This window comes from Lepeophtheirus salmonis, chromosome 6, assembly GCF_016086655.4.
Source record: "Lepeophtheirus salmonis chromosome 6, UVic_Lsal_1.4, whole genome shotgun sequence".
In the NCBI taxonomy this organism is placed as follows: Eukaryota; Metazoa; Arthropoda; class Copepoda; order Siphonostomatoida; family Caligidae; genus Lepeophtheirus; species Lepeophtheirus salmonis.
The window spans coordinates 30903990-30925113 of NC_052136.2; positions in this window are offsets into that span (position 1 = coordinate 30903990).

Consider the following 21124-nt stretch of genomic DNA (forward strand, 5'->3'; position numbering starts at 1 on the left):
AATATTTCGTGGCTGTATCTTTTTTTTCTTGGATAACCCTGGCCCCTTGCACCGTTTTTGAAAATGAAAACACCAAGAATTTTAATTAAAAAAAAAATCCTTCTATATGCTGGCTGACCAATCGTTATTTTGGCAAAAAAATGTCTTTTTTTAAATCCTGAGCTGAGCATCCGGGATATTTTTTTATAAATTCAAGAAATATCTATTTTAATGGGTTTAATCCATTTTCAGGATATCAAAATGGAGATACAATAGGGACCTTATGTAATAACTCTCGAAATACAAATAAAATTTAATTTTAAAGTAAAATGTGAAAAGGCCCTCGATATAGAGCAAAACTCCGTTAAAAATAATTTCCCCTTGATTATACGTTTATAACTTTTTTTGTGACCTTGTTATATCAAATTTCAATTATTTATCTCACAATGTTCAACAGTTATGTTCGATTTAGCTTTTTAAACCTTTTATCTCTCAATAATTGTGATGAACAATGGCTCACCCTTCTGCACGGCCTCAGTTAACAAATATTATATATTTTCCTATTCTTTTTGTAAAAATTTATAGGAAAGACTAGAATATTTATAAAAATTAGGAAAAATATTCATTTTTATATAAATTATATATAATAATTACTTATAATTAAAAAATTAATTTGCCAGGGTCTAAATCCTTTGTTTTTATATAAAATTGCAATCAATAGAAAATTGTCTTAATTATAAAATATATGTATAGGGTCCAGTGATGGACAAGTTACTTACAAAATGTAATATATTTTATATTATTAGTTACTTGTATTTGAAAGCAATACGTTTCTTTTCAATATTACCTTCTGAGTAGAGTAATAAGTTACGTATTACTTTCTGCAAAATAAACATTCAGGACATGGTAGATGAGAGAGGGCAAGAATTAAAGTCTTATGAGGTGCCCTTTACTGTGAGGTTCTTGTTTATTTCTCTGATAAATTGAAAATAGCGCAGGCATAAACACTAAGAAAATGTTGAATTATCCGTCATTGTTGCCATCTTGAAATCTCCAAACCAAATCGTCTTCCTTTTCTGTTGATTTAAAATCTCTTCTTCTTGTGTTGATTTAAACCCGTCTTCTTCTCTTCTTTATTTAGGGCTGTTGTGCCTGTGTTGTTTTTTCGTAAACTCCGGCTGTGAGACAGCTCAGCTTGTAACGCGTTACCAAACTCAGTAGCTATAATAATGTTACCGTAATATAGTTAGTAGTGCGTTATGTTACTCCTTTACTACCTAAATGTAATATGTTATGGTAACACGTTACGCCCAACACTGGTAGTGACTGATATACCAATATGTGCCATCTCCTGATAGAACGGACTTATTCAAGGATCCGTAGAGTGTTTTCACATATTCAGAATTTTTTTATACATAGATTACGGCCGTTGCGTTTGCCATTGTTGAAAAGTATTTAAAAATAAGGAGGGGTTCATTATGGTTCTTGAAGAGACGGCGGTGGCCGTTTATATTTGACCTGTTTTTAGGCTCCACGGTTATCTTAAACAAATTATGTGTGTCTGGGGTGCAATTTGCGAAATTAGAAGGTTTATTTTATTATTGACCATCTGCAGATGCAAAAACTATCAACATATCCTTAGATTACTCAGATCCATTTGTAAATGGAACAAATCGGTAGATAAATCACTATGAATGTAGAAGAGTTGTAGGCAATTTTCTATAAATGACAATTTTCCGGTGGACAATCTTCCTTGCACAATTTTTAATACTAAACATTTGTGAAATACTTTTCTTATATAATAAAAACTTGCTTGGTAAATACTATTGCTGTTGACAAATTTTAAATTATTTGTAAAATAAGTCATGGTATTTTGTCATTTTTTGTTTCATTCTAAATATAAAAAAAGGTACCTCAAAAAAAAGAATTTATTTTTTTGTTTCTGTGTTAATCACTCCCTCCTCCAAAGAAAAATAATAGTCACGGCCTTAGTTTTTCTCTACATCTAAAGTACACTACTGAATTGAACACCAACACCTCTCAATGGAACATACTTTGCTTAATGACAACATTATGGATTACAATCAGTTACGTCATTAGAAATATGTATCGACAATCTTGAAGTAATAATCTAACATCCAACGGTTATGAAAATGATACAAACTTTAATTATGTCAAAATAATGGCTAAATATTTTTGTTCATTTGTTTGTTCCAAGAGTTACAGCAATGGCAGTCAATTAAAGTTTTACTGGAAGAATTCAATAGTAAATCAAAGTACTTTATTGTAATCCAAGTGAAAATGATGGAGTGCGCTATAATATCTGCAACATTATTAAAGACTAAAAATACAAACGAAACATAGATCTGATCAATTTAAAGATCATTGACCTGTTATATTAATCACTGATACAGCTTCAATTTTGTCTTACTTAAATACATAATTATGTGTAAAACACATTTTATCGTATTTGATTATATTTATGTATTCACAAATATTTAAATAATATAAAATATTGTCTATTATACTTGGATGTCATATATACAAAATCATTATAAGGTCAAATGGACATTGAAAACATTATGATCTGTTATTCTGAAAAAATATAATAATCTGGACTTTGTTCTTTTATATGCTTGAAATTTTTATCAATCGACAATCATGTATGTATATCAAGTGTGTATCATCGGATGAGCGTATTTTGCAAATTTTGTTAGAGAAATGGACATATTATACAAATAACTATTGACATAAGAGAGTTTTGTTCATATAATATAAAGTATAATTCAGGACTATTTCGGAATTTGTTATCATGTATCCTATTTGTCTTAATAGATCCCTAAAAAGCGGGGTTTTTCTTAAATTGGTTAAAACTTAAACTTTACCTTGGAACCATCGGAATAAGTAAAACCTATTAACTCATTGTTGTAAAAGTTTATATGCTTAAAGAGTTGGAATATACGATATGTAGGTTAAAAAAAATCACCTTGGTTAACACATTAAAAAAGGCAATGACAAAACTTTTGATTCGTGCCAAATCTATGAGCCGTACTATTTTTTTTTTTTTTTGACAGGAAATTTACTATTAAAAGGAATAGTATACCTATTAGTTAAATTACTTTATCTCAAAAAAGAAACTCACTATTTAAAATTTTATTTTACATGTAAATAAACATCGACAAGCTATGTTTTATAAGCTTGCATTTTTTAGGTTGTTATCCGTTAGCATTGAGCATTGTAATGTTTATTGGGCTGTGTTTTCTAAACCCGAGATATGTAATGTTCCAAGTAAGAACCCGAATGTGCATATTACTTATATTTTAATGAGTTATTCCTATAAAAAATATAGCTAAATAGCCGCTTTCTACCATTTTTTTTTTCTTTTGAGATAACAGTTTTTAATGTTACAAATATACAGGCTATATTCTGTAATTATTTTTTTAGATATTATGACTATCTTTTCTTCTTTTTTATGAGTATTTACTATAAAGAGTTGAAAGCCTCTTTTCTCTCCCTCATATTGAACAAAATATGAATGTATCTTCATATTCTAGATTCTCATTGAATACAAATTAAGAGAAAGTAAACAAATATTAGTGTTAACACTCGATCCAAGACCTATTGCTTATTCGGTTTGGTGTTAAATGATTTTTCTATAGAGATTAGAACCGATGGTTTCTGTATAGACAGCGATCTCAGACCATAGAGCGAAATTTAATTTTTTTCAAGTCGTGGACAGATTGTTTCGGTCTCAATTTATAGATCGATTTTATCCTCTACCCTGATTTATGAGTTGAAAAAGTATGATTTATAATGCAACACATTAACTTTTGTTTTATTGTGTCAATGTTCACAATTTTGAAACAGACATGACATGACCAAAAAGACATATAGAATCAGTCTATACTGAATTATTTTGTAGGACCATACAATTCTAGACCCATGTAATGATCGCAGATGCAGCTTAGAGTATTTTTCTTTTCTTTTTCCCCTCTTGAAGGAATGGAATAAAAAAAGGAGGTTGACTCTTTTTTTCCTTTTTTTAACAAATCTCTTCTTTTATTTTCCCCTCATGTGGGAATAAAAAGTCTGCTGAATTATTCCAGGTCTCTAAAATTCCATAGTAAAACCAATCCAGACCGAATTTTTCTTTGAAATCGGTCCAAACCGAACTTCTTAAAAGGAACCAATTAGTTTAGTCCACCAAAAATCCTAAAGGTCTCAAACCGGACTATGTGTTTCAGACCCAAGCGCAACACTAATAACTATGTAGAATGGAGAGATATAATTGAAATATTTCCATACCATTTCCTGACTTGTATATTTATATATAATAATTACTACTAAATACAATGGCTTGGAATTATTTCTTCGTCTATAGAAAGTCCAACACAATCATTAATTAAACATTATATTATTACTATACATATGATAATTCCACTCCCACTACATAACTATGAATTGTACCAATGACTCATTAACCTAGATTCCCTTTTTGTTTCTATTGCTTTGCTCTACATAAATACTTAGATAAATGGGATAGCAAATACAAACTCATATTTACCCCTGTTTATAATTACTATTTTCCTCTAAAAAGAAATAGGAAAAATGACCGAAAATCAATTCCAATTTCTCTTCTCAACTATAGAATGATTATTCAATAACGGGTGTAAATTGTTAAATTGACAGCTTAATAACAAGAGCGAATTCAACGTTCAGAGCACTGATAATGGGAAAAAAAGCAAAAGAATCGAGACAAACTACTGCACGTATATTTTTGTGTTAGTGAGGTAATGCCGTGTAAAGTATTTTTCTTATTTTTTGTACATAGGAACTATCATGAAGCTAGAGCTATTGAAGGTAAAATATGAACTTTTATAAAAATGGATCCCCATCTGAGTAAAACAATTTTTCTTATGTACAAAACCTTTAAAACAAAAGTGGTGAAACGTTCATACCAGCTTGTGAATATTTTTTTGCCTACCTGAAAATTCACCCCCCCCCCCCATGATGTCCTTTTGAGATACCACAGATGACGCTATTTTATCATTATTCCTCGTGACGTTTGCATTTTTTTATTACCTTGGCAGAATTCATATATATAGTTCAATTCAATTTATCAATTTAATAAGTTGCGCAGTTAGTTATTGAGTTAATATTCGTTGAACTCTTAACGCTCCTAAAGGACAAAAATTGTATGACTATCTCAGAGCATATATTGATCATCAGGCCTTAGTCATTAGATTTCCCTAGTCGTTACTTTTAGATCGCAAAACAACCGTATTTTTTAAATGTATACCTATACTAATCATTTTCTTAATATATGCATTGGGAAATATTTAGTAGCTAAAGAAAATGTTTTTTATCTTTAGAAGTACTAACTTTGATATATGAGGAAACGAGTAGGACTACCGGGGAAATCTACATATGTGTCCGTTCTTATATTGCCAAAAGGCAGCTTATTATATTCGTGATATCTTGATGTGTTTTTTAGTATCACAACAAAGTTCTAGAGCCTGGAGGGCGTATAGGTCAAACACTCTCTTTTTTAAATCAATGCTATTTAACGGGCACCTGCAGTTCTAACCCTGACCTTTTAGGTGTGTTAGTTGGACTCCAAGCTCCGGGAGGAGAAAACGTAATTCAATAACATGAATGTTTTTCTAACAGATTTTTGGTCCTATACACCTATGCAGACTGGAACTTGCTCATTTAAGTTCAGTAGCTCTACCCTAGACCCTGATATACATCCATAGTTGTACATATACTCATCGAATAGAGGAGAATAATATATATGTACATGGTTAGTAGTCTATATGGATTTTGGAGGAATTTTCTCATTCTGACATGTTTTTTTTTAATATTCATACAATAAAGAATCAAACAATTTGTATTAGTTAAAAGCGTTTGACAGTCCTAAAAGGAATGGATATTCAGAAATACCATGTTCAACGTCGGAGATGTGCAATATCATATAGCTACTAGTCGTACTCACCTTCTTATGGAACATGCTTATTACTACCATATACCTACATAAAGAGAAAGAGAAAAACCATGTAATAAAGCAATTCTCATAAAAAAAATATATACAGCAGTGATAAGTATCTTTACCGATTGGAGGACTAAACTATCTTCTATTTATTACATAGGTTTAAAAGAAATAGGATTCTAAATATATATTTTTATTCCATTGACCACTAGACGTCTGGAAAAGTTAGTGAGAGTAGAGTGTGAGATTGGAATGATGGGATTTAAGAAATGGAACGCATGGTATAAGAATAACAATTTTTTATATCTACTTCGAATAGGTTTTTTTTTTCTTCATTCTATTAGTGTCACTTCTTGCTTTTTTTTAATCTTTTACAAGCCATAAAAGGAGTTCAAGCAATGAAGACGGTGATTATAAATACCTAAAGGGTCAATCATGCTTGAAGAAACGAAGAATCTCGACAATCTTCTAAAAAATAATTAGCTGCAATTAGGTTGAGGATTAGGGAATTTTTATTGAAACCGAGAAGGCATGGATATTTTAATAACTTGTAGGCAAAACAAGTTTCTCAAGTTTTGAAATTAATTCGGCTTGATATTTTTAATTTTAATACTTTTAAGTTCTTGAATAAGTTCTGACAGACGAAGTAAAAATATAAATATTTTTTTGGCTTCAGATAAAACATGTGTAAATATTGAGGTCCTTACCTCGGAGAATCATTGGGATTCTATACTACATTATAGCAGACATCGTGCAAATGCATGAGATCCCTTCTGGTACATATATAGCCTTTATTACAAAAAAACTTGATAAGTACGAAATCATGCACTACTTATACGATGAACCTATGTTACTGAAGATCAAAGACGCCAAAATAGGGGGAGGCATGCGGTCATTAATTCCCCTACTTCTTAAAAAAGACAATACAAATCAAAGGTTGCGTGATAATAATGTCGTAAATATATGACTTCTATATTTATTAAACTATCTGAAGTTCCTTTTTTTGGAATTTGTTCTAGGACTCCTAATGTTGAGTGATAACGCCAGAAACAAACAATATATGTGACGTAATCCTAAGCATAACTTGCTGATTTTTCAAAACAGATGATGAGATCACAAAATTCCTGAACTTCTTTATTTGGCCTGCCATCACTTGTACATAAGTACTCACACAAAAGACTCGAAATTATATGGAAAATATCTGCATGAAACAGGGTATTTGACAATAGATAAATATTCGAATAATTATTTATTTAAATTGAACCAATGACGAGTAATTAACTTGTTTTTGAAAGTAATACGGGAGTTATTCTTACATTGATGTACCGGGTATGATAGTTACCTGTTCTAATTTATAAGCCACATTGATAAAATCATCTTCCACATCAAAAAACAACAACTTTTTGGCCTGTCTTTAGAAAAGTATTTCCTAGAATTATTTTTTTTCAATTGTTATTAATCACAAGAAATTTTGAATGAATGATAATTAAAAATTGCAGTTTTTCAAATTGAAAATTTCTCTTTGATGAAATATGCACTTCAAACGTATTCATGCACTTATGTAGGTATGCAGTTACATACCTAGGTAGATCCTTCTTTGCAATATTATTTAATGTGAGAACCACATAGAAGCATCCGTTTATATCATTTACTTATATTATTATATTCATAGTTTTCTCCACCACTAAGAGTATCATATTTAATTATTATATGATATAGTAATCCACAAATAAGATCTTATTCCTACCCTATCTTTGCCATAGGTAAATCTAAGAGGTTGTTGGGAATAAAATATATAAATATAACGACGCATTGATCATTGACTGAATGCCACTACCCATTATATGTAATAATCTTTCACAAAATATGAACATAGGCATGAAAACCAGGCACATGGTCCACTGTTTCCTCTTGTATTTTATATATACAAAAATAAACTTTTGAATCTTCCTCCTCCTCCCCTGTTTTTTTCTGCCTAGCAAAAGTTTTTATGCTTCATTCTACTATTAAAATTTAGAAAGGAAGGGGAGATTGCAATAGGCAGTTAATTCGTCTTGGATAAACACTTATGAGAATTCAATCTGTGTATAATTTTTCAGGTAGTAATATGAAAGGGGGATTGCATTAACCAATTAATTCGTCTTGGATGGCTGCAATTCAAATAAACTCCGATTGCTGCAATTCAAATGAACACTTATAAGAATGTGTAATCTGTTCAACAAAGCCAAATAGTAACATTGTATAACGAATTTGACTTATTACATTGGTAATATTTTGATGTACCTAAGGCCAATAAGCATTGGATATTATGCAAGATACTAAATTATTGTTGTTTTATAGTTGGTGCATGTATGAAGGGATCTTTACTTTAGGAAGTTAAAAAAACAAATAAACAGAGACAAAAACATAATCCCCTTCAACTTCAACACTGTTGTCAATTACAAAAAATTTCCCCCGCAAGTAAATCCTTAGAATTTATAACTCTAAGTATGGAATATTTGTGTAACAATCTGCTACATTACATATTCTACATACTTAAGCCAAAGTTTCGTTATCGATCGGGAAATTTTATAATTTATTCATAAAGCAATGCTTAATTTTTATCTTCCCGCTAAAAAAATATATTTGAACGAAACGAATCCAAGATGAATGAGGAGTAAATCTTTTTTTTTAGGAAATAATATGATAGTCCTTCTGATTTTTCATAAAATAAAAGTTTCTTTAAAATGAAGTGAATTTTTTTAAGAGCTCCCTGTAAGATGAGAATGTGTTTAGAAGAGCAACATCAAATGGAATTTCAAATATGTCAAAGGGGAATAAGCAAAAAAGAGTTTTTGATATTTTTAGACATTCTCATATTTGTCGTCTTCTATTCGTATAAGGCGGGGAGGGTGACTCCATGGCAAAATATGACAACACTCTACCTCTTGAACGGAAGCTCGTTAAAGTAATAACAATATTAGGTATAATGTCTATGTACTCCTAAGTATCTTCATAATGATTTGACTTTTATCTTTATCTTTTTTTTGTTCTTAAAGGGATAAGTTACACAAAATGAGGGCAAAAAATAACTATTCAAACATGAAGTATGTAGAGGGCACATGGAAAATTCATTGAAATTTCAAAACAACTCGAAATGTACTAATGTTAATACTATGGTGAATAATTTTGCTCAAATTTCAAAATATGGGGTTCTCAAATTTTTGAATGGGACATGAGAGTTGTTTATTATTTCATAGTTTGTTAGTGCTTATATCTTGCGTTTTTTATTGTTGATTAGACATGTATTTACTTATTTCTTTGTTACTGCAGTTTAGTACATCCACGCCCCCTAGGGGATATTGATATATTTTAGTTTACTCATTCCCTATTGATTTGTTAATAGGTTAAAAAGAAGGATGTGAGATTTAATATGAAATTATAATTTGTTTTGTTTGAAATAACTTTGGTAATTTAAAAAATATCTTGTCAATAAAATTGTCAAAAATCAAATGATACTGTTTATTATTTTTAGATACAAATACTATACTACTTTCCTTTCCATTAAAACTTTGTTTAGCTAGATAGCTATACTGTGGTGGATGGTATTTGGATTTGAGTCAAGTTTTTCGAATTCAGCCGAGTTTTTGTGTTTTATGTCAAGTTGAGTTTGTGACAATCTTAGTGAATTTGAGTTATTTTTAGTTCTAGTTATATTTTACCCCAACACTAATGTTTTGTTAACAAGTGAATAAAATTTTATTCCAGAAAAATAATTTAATTTTTTTTTGTAATCCAGGATATTTTCTTAAGAGCTCAATTTTTTTTTACTTGTTGAAAAATGATCTCCATTCAAAAAAATATATTTCTCAAATCATTTTATTGTTGTAAATAGAATCATTCGTTGATCAGACGAGGGTTTCATCTTTTTCAAAGAAATGTGTAGGCGTGTATCATTAAGAAAGGGTTCTTTCCTCTTTGCCTGATTGTTTGGTAAATAACAGGAAAATTTGTGGCTTAATAGTAATCATCACTTTATAAATAAAAACGACTTTCAGATTCTTTTTTCTGATACCCTAAAAAAATTGATAGGGAACAATGTATAATAAAGATAAGGAAGTTTCTTGGATCTTACTCAGAAGAAAAGGAAAATTATTTTTCCTAAAAATAAAGGTTGTAATAAAACAATCAAGAAAAAGAAATAAATAGAAAAACATATGAAAATAAATGAGCTAGATAGAATATTAAGCGTAATCCGTATTTTGTAACAATTATAAGTATCAGCAAAGTAAAGCTTATGATACAAATCGTTTGTCCATAACTATATTAAAGCTACCATGCAACAGTTCTGCTTTTTCAAATACGAATCATTGTTAATATACCTTAAGTAAGTCAACTTATTTTAGGTGTAGCGTCTACCCACAACAAAGACCCATAATAAATGTCAATAATAGAAAAAATTTAAACATTTTTTTGGGTTGCTACTATGAAATATCTCAGTTACAAATAAGCAAAGCATTTCCGAATACTTTTTGAAAAACTTCAAGGAAATTTCATTCATTTTCCATGAAAAAATTGTCAGTTATGGCTGAACTGAAAATAATCAGATTAATTATTTTGTTCACTGTCGTCACAGATTCCACACTAAACCGAGAGCAACGCCATTTTAGAGGAGCCGAAATTGGATATATCTATTAAATAAAATGGATAAATTTTCATTTCATCATCAAGAAAAGTAATCAAATAGCTTTAAATACGTAAAAAAACAACTATGCACCTCGTCGAATAAAACTTGAGGGATAAAAAACAGTGATACTCGAATTAAATCAATTTTATAAATAGTAATCATCCGTAAAATTGGCTTGTTTTTGACAACTAATTTCATTTAAAACTACCAGTAGTACCCGGCATTGCCTGGAGTAATTAAGCGTCGGCTAAAAGACAAATTTTGGGAAATTACAAACAATCTTTTTACATATCTGCATTTATGTTTTATTCAAATCTTAACATATACTACTGTAAATGCATATTAATTATATGTATGATTTACATCAGAGAGTAATAAAACAAACACACAGAAACAGTGCTACATATCCAATACAAGCCTGCAACATTCCTTAATACGACTATATTGTTATTTTCTAGATCAAAATATTTATATGATATACACCAGGGATCACTATGTATAGTGATCCCTGTGACTTTTTTTCATACATTCATATAAACTTTCCTTTATTAATATAGATGTATTAAGGATGATAATGAATATATATTTAGTGAACATATCTTTGTCTTGAAAATGTAAATGCTAACTTACTGTGTACACAAGACAGTAATAATAAAAGTTTTTAATACATATTAGGATTTGATATATGATTAATAAAGTTTCAAACCAGTTACTTGCCAGTTTTGACAATTAAATATACGTCAATATTTTGCTATTTGCCTCCATGTTAATGAATAATTAAATTTTTATTCACATAAAATTTGATTATTTAATCTCTTAAGATAGCTGATTTCAAAAATGCTCACGTCACGTGGAAGGTGTGGATGTATGCCGCGTTGTTATCTCACTAACATCAAAATGTCCACTAAATCGTGTCGGTTGTCAATTTTTCTGCTTTTTATTCTCTTTATCAGTATTTTGAACGTTGATTGGGTAAATTCCAATGAGCTCTTGTTAAGATGCTTTGAACTAATCCCAACAATGATTAGATAGTCATTTCATAGTTTGGAAGAACTGACTAACTACTACAAACTGATTTTGAACTTTTTTTTACTGTTTCTTTTTGAAGGAAATGTTGTGAGATACAATAAAGGCAAGGGGTTGTTAATAGCAATGTTGTTGTGGAGATGGGGGATGATTGTACTAACGTAAAATATAGCTGCCATCTTCTATAAATATTAGCAATTCTTTGCATTGAAGGAGTAACGGCATGCCTAATCTCCATTTTAAACATTTTTTTATATAATATGTGCTCCGACAAAAAAGAAACAACGATCATCTAACTGATGCCCTTTCTCGACACAAAAGCAGGTTATTTATGTTATATTATTTGTATACATAGTCGGGTTTCTATGTAGGTACGTTTTATCATTACTTTTTTATTATTATATTCCTTGTTATATCTAATACTTATAGGCACATACTATAATAATATGTAAAATATAAAAGAAGTCCTTTGTTGGCGAACAATGATATAATATTAATTATAGTAATTGTTATCTCCTTATACACATAACACATTCAAAAAGAAGAAAGCTCAGTGATGCTGGGGTGAATTACCCCTCACTTTGTTTTCTTGGAGGAAGGAAGCCTTCCTTGTAACTGTATCACTATATAACTAATACATATGTAGGTAAAAGGGTTCATCATTTCCTTAGAAACAAGTTTTTTAATTACGAAAGTTATGAACAAGTTAATTTTTGATCGATTAATTATACATTATTAAGTTAATGAAACTTATACAATGTATGAAATTATTAAATGCTAGAGTTCCCATAAATTTCCCGTAGATATAATATTCCCAGAGAAATCTCGAGATTCTCTGAGAAAACCCCTAGAAAGTACGGGAATAACTTGTTCTTCATCACATTTGAAAACTAAACAAAATAATATAGATATATGTTACCGTGTGTCTTGGCAAATCGTAAACGAAATTTCCTTCTAGTTCAACTTTATCAAGATTCTATAAAAGTATTTGTAGTAAGACAAGGATATTGTATATTTTTATTTTCCTTTATATAAACAATAAAATCTCAAAGTGACCTCCTCCATGGCGTCGATCCTAGGCCTTGGAGGTATTCTTCACTTATTCATCCGACATGTGATCCCACTCTTTCTCCATATTAGGCTTTAGGGCTTCCACATTCGTATGGGAGTTGGCACAGGCCTTCCTCTAAAGGGTGCCCAGATCCCATAGTTAAGATGAGTGTAGTCTGTTGAAGACGGAGACCATATTGACCAGGGCCAGAAAATTCGGTAAATTGTGTTCACGCCACTTTTCAGTTGTTTTTTTTTACCTTTTGACCTATCAAGGCTATTGTTGTCTTCCACTTTTTAATCGTTGTAATGAGACCTTTGGAGGAGGGAACGATGCAAGAGATCTCATCTCATAACCAATTCCCGTGTCAAGAAGAACTAATTCACGATTTATTTTGCCCTTCATTTCAGTATTAGATGGTCTGATGGAAAAATTTGTTTCACAATAATTGTTTGGTTTTTGCCTACATGCTGGAATCAACAGAAAATTATGAGTGAATTATTTAGTAAGTCAATGATGCCTTTCCACAATTTCCTCACGATTCGCTGGGACACACTATAATATTTGTGAATAATAATTGAAGGGGGATTTTACTTCTTTTTAACCTCTGAGAGAGTGTTAAGACACTCCGGGTGGTCTTGACCATTTTGCTGATTTACAGACAATATACAAAGATTGAAAAAACAAAAAACAGAATGATTTTATCTATATATAGTCTCTGTGACTTTTAGTTTATCATCAGAAGGTGAATAAATTTATATTTCATTCTAGCTAATGGTGGATTTGAAAAAGTATTTTGTTTACCTCTGGTTTGTAAATACAGGGATGGCATATTAAAAAATTGTATGAGTACATAATTTGATAAGATAAAAACAATCTTGAACAAAAAAAAAAAAAAAAACTGAAAAATGAGCAAATTATTTTTTTAGATCATATACACATACTGAATCTCCCGTTTTTAAAAATTCCCTCTTTCTGTAGAAATACATTTTTTCCTGGGTAGAAAAAAGCTGATTTTTGCAAAAGTTTGAGAATTTTTAAGCCATTATTGCGGAATACAGAACGTTTAAATTTGGCAAATGGAGGTTTTTGGTCTTTTTAAACCTTGTGTACCGTCCCTAATATATTACTACGAGTAAAAAATTAGACTTTTTATATTTTGAAGTATTTGGTGAATCATTAAAACATATTGTACACCTTGTTTTTAATAATTTAATGGGTTACATTAACAGCAGTAAAGGTCTATGTGGAGGGGAATATTAACTTCAAAATGGTACATTCTAAAACATACAAACAACTATTTATTTTATGAGTTTATTCTGCTCAATTATATGCTTTAAATTCAAATTTCGGAGATACTTTGATATTTCCAATAGTGTTAGCTATAGTTAAAAGATGTATTCCCTTTATGAGCTTAAATTTGGCCCCAATTTTATAATTTGTCAATTTACAATTAATTAATTAAATATGAAAATAAACTTTTGCTAATTTAAGTGCTATTTGCAGGGCCTCCAAAGAGTTCAGCAGAATGGACAATAATTCATCTAAGAATACTTTTACAATCCAAACTCAATTTTGAGCAAAAAAAATTTCAGCATGCCTTTTTGTAGATGTAATACATGAATCATCACTATACCAAAAATCTAAATGTCAATTTTCTATCACTCAAGAAGAGACCACACAAAGAGAGTTTTCTCTTTATAAATATACTTACATATATGGCATAATGATACTTATCTGAGAGCTCATAAAAAGGAACTCGGTCAATAAAACATTTTAGGAACCAAATTGGAGTTGTTTACAAGTATATTCCTACATTTGACATAATTCCTCTGTAGGCATCTACATAAGATTGTACCTTTTTGTAATTAAGTTGTTCGTAAAGTCATATGTTGTTTTTGTAAGTACTTTTTATGATATTTGTAGCTTTAAGTATCTTCATTTAATACAATACTTGGCCTTCATTTCACTGCCATAAAGTTAAGAGGGGAATGAAATACTGCAGTATTTAGTAACTATGCATACAAAGTTATATTTAATATGTGAATATACCTATCTCAAAGTAAAGATTATCGTTATGATTTTGTTTGTTTGAGGGAATAAATAAACGAAATAATATTAACCATGTGTGCTACAAGGTACAGAGTACACGTATCTTATTCTCTGTATAATCACAGAATTAGATGAAGGATGCTAATTGATCCATTGTGCATTTCGTATGTATGACATATGTACAATGTAGAATCATCATAAAGATGTCGAGTAAGGAAAACCTAGAAGGATAAATTATAATTACTCATTAACATCCATCCGCGACAAGTGTGCCGTCTCATTCATGTACAGTATACATTAATTGCTTCCTCACAAAGATACAAGCTTAGATATTGAGCGGAAAATGAGTACTTTTCATTCATTTTTAGAAATAATTTTAACAATCAACGGTGTTCATTTACCTTTTTTGTGTTCTGCGCTCCATTTTATTGTCCTCTAAAGACATCCTTTACCCAGGACCAAAGCTAACACCGATTGGTGAAACGAAGACCACATGATCATTTTTTGTCAAAATGTTAATTGGCTACAACATTTCTTTTTCGATCACTAGGGGGGGCTGAAGATATCATGAATTAATCTAAAACTAACAGCGGAATCTCTATTAATTCATAAAGTGAATCATGTATAGGAAATTTAAAATTGCATACGTCACGAAGAAAAAATATAAAGTGAAGTCATTTGTGATACCTCAAAAATGACATATCAATAGGTAAAGAGTTTTTTCGTATCCAAATAAATTTTGGCAAAAATTGATTAGAAATTGTCGTTTCATTTTTTCTTAAATGAACAGAAAATGTACAAAGGCAGGGACATGTGCAGAGGGGAGCTGGAAAGACTTAAGTCCCCCTCCCCCCCGCCCAAATCAAGGAACTTTTGATAAATTACTGATGTGGAGGAAAATATTATCATCATGAAAGATGTAAAAAAAATAAATTTTAATGATTTTTTTTCTGAAAAACGTCATTCGATCAACTTATGCTTTGGAGCAAAAATTATTACTTTTGAAATTTTCATAAAAAATTTAAAAAACAAGCCCCCCCTCCCCCACAAAAACAACAACAACAACAACAACATATATATCAAGGTTAATAGAAATACATGGTTATATCAGAACGCGTGTAGGACTTATGTTTGACTTCCACCACGCTTTTAATATTGACGGCATCGTAGATGAGTGGTTGCGTGTTTGGTCAAAATCTGTTTTTCTTCCCCGGCAGTCGATACGATATTTCAAATTAAAAATTATAGCAATAGTGACGTCATAGAATATGACTGGTTGCATGTTTTGTCAAAATATGCCTATCTTGCCCAGCAGTCGTTACGGTACATCAGATTGAAAATTCTAACAAGCCCGATTATATGATTGTCTATCTTTGTACTTCTAGTACCCTTGATATATATATATAATCCTGCGGAAACCACTGTAACGGTTACATTTTTTGCTAAAGTCCTTACGGAATTCATAAGGAATACCAATGATATTTTTAGCATACTTGTAAAATATACAATTAAGATTTTGAGAACCTATTCGTACTTATATATTGTGTATTCACTCTGTGAGAGACTCATAATTTTTGTCCTAAATCTACTTAAGTAAGAGATTATGCAAATCTTACACTTAATGTGTGTGAGCTTTTAAATTCATTGAATTAAATACATACGTGTATACTAGTGTACGTATAGAAACTTGTATCTATGTTAATGTAGCGAGTTTTTAAACTAAGCAAATATTATGCAGGTAAATATTATCCTCAATTCATACATGGCACTTATTTTTTGTAGTTCAACTTAAAAGTTTATATTTCAATGAAGTGATTTATCATGTTAGAACTTTGAGTGATATCAATGTTTGTATGTGTGCGCTAGTGTTTCCTATTTCCCTCCAAATTGTCTTTGAGCTGAATCCCGTTAGTAAATAATTCATTTAGTTAAATAATATATATTTACTTGTATACTTTCCCAAGAGATAATCAATTATTAGATATTCTTACATATATATTCACAATTCTCGTTTTCTTTACCTGATCAATTTGAGTAATAGTGCGCATATTGGTTTTGTAGAGCGGACGGGTAGTGTTGTCTCAGCATTAGTCATAAAATTGGGTCCAAATCTGTCATATTTTTTTTTAAACCGATTCTTAAAACAATATCAATCTTGAAAGGTTTCATAATCTTAAAACTACCTTGACATTTTGATGAACTGCTTATGGCACTTTTAAAAAGGGATTTAACAAAATTTAGAAAATATTATGTTCAGGTTTTGTGACAGTCTGTTACTCAGGAGTGCAGAATAAATTTTTGCACAGAGCACCCAATGTGCGCAACATAACTATATTTTATAGCTAATAATATTATTATTCACAGAGTTGTAATATCTGTTCCTTGTTTACAAACTAAAATAAGTTAACAAGTCTCATGTCACTTTTATGACGTCATACCAAATTTAACAGGGATTCTACATTTGAATCTGAACTGGTTTATCGAATGTTCGATCTCAGTATTTGTATCGATCTGCTCAGAACGATTAAGTTACTAGAGCGGTCAACCTTATCAAAGAGAGTAAAGGCTTCCGTTTTAAGGAGGGGGGTCAATGAGGTATGAAGGTATGACATTCTTGACACAAAAACCATCAACAATTCCATATGTAAAAGTTTTCTTAATTAACTTTTGGTCATTTCAGAGTCCTAAACTTAGCCCATTGAACTACAGCATCTGGTGGCAAGTGAAGTCCAGAGCCTGCGGGATCTGTGATAGCAGCATTACCGAATTCAAGTCATCTGTTAATAAGGAATACAGCTATATTTCACATGTATAGATGACCTTACGGCCAGCTTGGGGGCTGTATTTGTAATTATTTGTGTAGGGTGCAGTCGAGCAACATACCAACAGAGATCATCATATAACAAAAAAATACGAGTTGATGTCCAGGATTCGAGAAGAAATCTGGAATCTGCCTAAGGATACTTTCATTAATATCTGCTCCTGTTTCCTAGGTCGAGTTGAGGACACAATTGACGCCAAAGGCCAATCTTTCATTTGACATTGGTTTTCATTAAAATTGGATGACTATTTTAGGAGGAAATCGAGGGCGAGCCCTGTATATATGGAACTTCCACTCTTTTTTGCCCTTCCCTTTTTTAAATCATCTAACACAGAGAAAAAGAAATTGCCTAGATTTTATTCTTATTTTTAATTAGTGGAATAGTAATAAATAAAAGAGGGAATTGAATAAAAACAACTGTGTAATGAATATTTTTAAGAGTTGTCATCACTTTTTTTATTAATTATTTTTCTGATGGTTTAAAATAAATAGATCAACCCCAAATATAAATTTAATTTCTGAAGATATTAGTTAAAACTCTGTTTTAATTCCATTCCTTTTTGATAACTATTATATGTACTCTTAAAGAATTGCCATTAGAGGACATTCATTAAATGTATGTAACAGAAGAATCAGGTGACCTATGAATGCCCCCCTATTTTGACCAACTACAGGAGAAATAGTAAAATAATAATTATTTGGACTAATATACACTGTTTACAGCCCTAAATGTGGAATATTCTAGCAAGCCACATATCAAAAGACTTTCACATAATATCCAACTAGTCATATTGTAACACTAGCGCCAGTACTCGGCATTACTCAGAGGAATTAGAGACAAATTTTGCTTTAATAATATAAAAGATATATAGATGTGTTACTCTCTGTTTTTATAAGCACACTCACATGAAACTATTCAATAGTTATATGAACTAGAATCAGAAAAATAAGAGATACAATACTCCCTGTATACATGAACACGGCTGCAATATTTCATTAATAAGACTACATTGTTATTTTTTTGATCAAAATATGCTTATGGTATATATCATGGAGTGCTATATACACCTTTTGACTTATTTTCATACATTCAAAGCGACAAACTTTATTTTATTAATATAAGTAACACAAGAATGATTTAGGTATAAACTCTCCAAACAAAAGAAATACATGCTTTTTCAAATATTAAATTCATCACATAACTAACTAAGAATAGACATGTACGTTCCTAGACACCTTTAAAATAATTAAATTTAATTAATTTTTTATACGAAGAAAAACCCAAATAAATTCAAGATGGTAACAACAGCAATTGTATATAACAGATATTATATTATGTATTGTTATCGGGCATACATGTCTGTATCTATGTAAGAGTGAGTATAAAAAGAAGTATAAAATTAAAATGGATGTCAAATAAAGTATGTATATAAATGAAAACCTCTGTAGAATGCATTATTTATATAAATATGTGTGTACAATATATTTGCTGTCGTTGTTGTTAAAAAAATATTTACATAGAGTCAAAAACAACAATAACAACAACGAAAAAAGAGTGTTACCAACTACAATATATTATGCACATATTAAAATAATATTAATTAATCATAAGAAATAAGTTTCAATTAGGGATGTGAAGACTTGAGTTGAGTCGTTTTGGAACGACTTGAGTCCATAAATTAGAAAAGTAAAATAAGTCTAAATAGGTAATTTTCGACTATACAGGATGTTCCAGAACGAGTGTCCCATTAACTTTAGCATAATAAAAGATGATGAAATTAAAAAAGTATATATTATCTGCAGGGTGAATTTACTTTCTGTAGCCTGCACTAATATAAGTATAGGCTGTTTGGGGACGCTGGTGCCTCCTTTATGTGATAATAATGATAATTATCATTCAGGGACTAGTATTAATTTGTTGCAGTATGGTACCAATCTCTAAGCTAATGTGAGTAAACAACACTCATGCTCTATTAAATTATGAGTATTGTGAATAAAGATTTCGTTACTCAAGTCAGAAACATTGCGACAGCAGTATGAGGCCAGCTTACACTGTAAATGAAGACCAATAATGGTGCAAATACAATTTAAATCACTTTTGGCCTACCTTTTCACCTGATCCTAAACTCCTTGACTTTTCAATGTAGAATATGGTCAAGGATGGGAGCAATGCAGGTTCTAGAGTGTGTCCTAATAGCCGACAGGTGGGCTAAATTCTGGAAAATGTTGTGTGTTATTTCTGGTAGTCAGTGAGTAGGCGTCTCCGCCGAGTTATTCAGAACAAGGACAAGCACATTGAATCAAATATGGGGCAATGGTAGGGAAATATCCAATCTGTAAAAAAGTATTAAGACATCATTTAATACAAAATATAATCTGTTACGATAATCCTGGACCACCTTGTCTGTATATTGACAGTTTGTATCCTTCAATGTTGAAAAATGACTTCATTAAGAGGCTGAGAATAGGTATATAGAAAAAAAAATATGCAAATATTTTTAATTTATTTTCCATAGATGTTTCCCTTAAGGTAAAAATGGCGATAAGGTCTTGCTTAGGGGAAAATTTGAAGAATCCTTCTAATTTCCTACATATATGTTACAAATTGCATCTTATAATAACGAGTAAGGGACTCATGTTGAGCGACAATTACTCCCAACATCTCATAATAGCAATTACATTTATGAGTATTCAATCTTAAAATTGCTACAACTTTCTTATAATTCCATGAGAAAAATCTCTACAATCTAATTGGGGCCTATAATAGTGTTCATTTTGGATTGGTTATACACTTAACATATTTTTATTAGATTTTGGGATACAAATCATACCAAATCATAAAATATAAAGTCGACTGGGGTTACGTCTAATTGGAAAATCATTTCACCATTTGAGTCGAGTCGACACAACACTAATTTCAATACACTTTTATAAAACATAATATTTTAAAAGGATATTATATGTATTATGCAAGAAATTTATTATATCTACCTATGTAAAGGTATATTGAATAAACTACATATATAGATGCATTAATTAACTTGGCAGGACTCCTAATTAATTTATATCTCACATCTCCCCCCTTTACTTCTTTTTAGATCAATATCTTGGCATCTTATATGAATGTTTGTATAAAACCCTCAGATGTGTACATACATTTGAAGTGAATCTATAAATCCATAACAACATATATTTGAAGAAACGAGTTACGAATGAGAATGACGTCTTCTAATTTAGACACATTTAATATACATATATGTGATGAATAAAAAAGCAAGTTAGAAGGATTTGTCTCTAAAATGACCTTTGTATCAATTAATTAGTGTTGAATTCGAGTTAAAACTCTCGAATTTAGTCGAGTTCGAGTTTTTGATAGTTTTCTTTTTATTACACAATCAACTCCTATTTTAATAATACAGGAGTGTCTGCAGTTTTTATTATTTTTTTGATTCATAATATAAATTAAACTAATCATTACTCAAAAGGTTCTAGTTTTTATTATTTGAGTTTAAGTAATGTCGAAGTTTTCAAAAAATATTT